This window comes from Volvox carteri (genome assembly GCF_000143455.1).
Source record: "Volvox carteri f. nagariensis unplaced genomic scaffold VOLCAscaffold_50, whole genome shotgun sequence".
Lineage (NCBI taxonomy): Eukaryota > Viridiplantae > Chlorophyta > Chlorophyceae > Chlamydomonadales > Volvocaceae > Volvox > Volvox carteri.
Genome location: NW_003307593.1, coordinates 112,996 through 115,489, shown reverse-complemented (window position 1 = coordinate 115,489; position 2,494 = coordinate 112,996).

Here is a 2,494-nt window from a genome sequence, read left to right as displayed (position 1 = left end):
AGAAGTATCCTTAAGCGGAATTTACGATGTGGGAAGCATATAAGACGAGTAGCCTATAGGCCCATACATATGTCCATAGTCCAGGGCAACGGAGGGGTTTACCCTGGGGCCGTGTCACCCCTCCTGCTGTGTAGGAACTTACAAGGGGGTTACCAAAGGGCTACCGGGGGTTGAAGATGGGTAACCCATGGGTTACTGACCCAATCAGTGCCTTAGGGCTGACCTTAGGCCAGACTTTCGCAGGCATGAAAACAAAGCCTTTACACAAGAATGTCTGTATGCTGCTCCTGTCCTGCCACTGACTACAGAATCGGGCAACGCTATCTGAACCCAGAGGAGTACCATGAACATCTTCGCAGTTTGGCTTCTAATAAAGCACAGAACCCCGCACGAATCCCGCGAGGGCGGCAGTTGGTGGGAAACTGAGTGTGTTTTGTTGTGGGTGAGTTTAGTTGGGTATGTTGGTGGGTGAGTACAGATGAGTGTTAGGTTGTGAGGGGTGCCTGGTGAGAAGGGGATGTGGAAAGAGGGTCAGTGGCAGGGTTGAATATGTGAACGTGGCGCAGGGATTCAGGCATAAAAATACATGAAACTGTTGCTTATTTCATGGATGATTGAAACGATTTGAAGAAGGCATCGGGCATCATCATCATCATCATCACTGATGACACGCAAGAATGTGTTCACAATGAATGGAACAGCGTGGGTTGTAAGTGACTTGTAAGGCTCAGGAGGGACTGGCATGTGCCTCCATGCTGCTAAGGACATATGAGAGGTAGAAGGGCTTTCATGACAGCAATCGTTTGAGGTTGTGTGTAACACGTTTGCACGGTTATGGTAATGTAATAAGTTGGCGTCAAAGGTGTAGTGCATGTACCTATTACCTCATGTTGATTTTCTGGCAGTTCAAGGAGGATACAAATGTCCGGTTATGGTGTTCAGTGATGAGCATTAATTAGTACACCTTTGCCGTGAAGCACTGCTTTGGTAACATTCAGCAGTTGAGCTGCTGCATGGGGCATGCATGTCCCAGCAGGGGCTTCACACATGATGGGTTGGTGTGTTGTGTGGGACAGAGGAGTGGACTGGATTACCTGTGAATTGGAGAGTACATGATCATGCTTCAGACTTCACGATTTACAGGTGAACATGTGAAATAACGATGAAATACGACAGGAGCCTGCCTAAGCCAGGATTCCGCTATACATGCCTTCACAACATGTTGTCCGGAGGTAGATCACACTCAAAAGGACTACAGCATGGAATACAGAGCCCTCTCCTTCAGGAGAAGGCACGCATACACATGTTAAGATTACAACACTAGGACTACATCAGTACAAGCCCTATGAATACATATATAGCTGAAGCTTACTTTTTGCTCTACACTTCATACTTTAAAGGTGCAGGTGGGAACAAAGGACGGCAGTGGGGAGCAAGAATGGGCACGGGAGGGCCAGGGACAGCAGAGGAGGACTGAGGATAAAGAGAGACGGCAGATGCCAGCAGGAGAGGGCAAGGGACAGCACATCAGGACAGAGGGGAACAAGGAACGGCAGATGAGAGCAGGATGGGGCAAGGGACTTAAGGGGACTGGGGTGGGAGAGGGTACGGGATGGGTGGTTGGGGGCTGGGGGGGGGGGAAGAGAGTGAAGGGGGTGGTTGGGGGCTGGGGAAAAAAAGAGGGGGGTTTGGGGACTGGGGGCCCCCGGGGATAAGCACGGGGACGGGGGTCTTGGGGAGTGGGGCTTGGGAAGAAGAGCAGAAGACCCTGGGGGCTGGTAGGGGGAGAGAGAGCGTGCGAGTTGGGGGCTGGTGGGAAGGGTGCAGGGAGTTCGGGGGCGTTAGGGAGGCCACGGGAGGTTCGTGGCAGGCGGGAAGGCGCGGGGGCTGGGGATTCTGTGTTCGGGGATGGCGAGGGATGAGCGGGGTTTGTGTTCTGGGACTAGTAAGGTAGAGCGAGTGGGGATGGGGTGGAGTCACGGCTGGGACGGGGAGGAAGCATGCAGGTAGTTCGGAGGCTAGTGGACGGGGGGAAGGGCACATGGGAATTGGGGGTTAGGAGGGGGGGGATTTGGTGAGAGCGGGTGAGTTTGGGGGTAAGCGTGTAGGGGCTAAGGGTGCGCATGGTGCCTGCGGAGCGTGTGGGAGCTGGGAGAGCGTGTGGGAGCAGGGAGCAGGGAGAGCGTGTGGGCGCTGGGAGAGCGTGTGGGAGCAGGGAGAGAGTGTGGGACCTGGGAGAGCGTGTGGGAGTTGGGAGAGCGTGTGGGAGCAGGGAGAGAGTGTGGGAGCAGGCAGAGCGTGAAGATACAGGGGGAGCGCACTGGGACTAGAAGAGCGGGGAATAGACTAGATGACAACAAAATGTAAGAATGTCTCTTCAAGTACCTTGAATTTAGGAAACACCACATGCCTTTGCAGAACGCTCACCTATGGATTATTGGAACCCTGCCAGCCTGAAACAAAGACAGCAGTGCCACAGCATACATGGGATGTG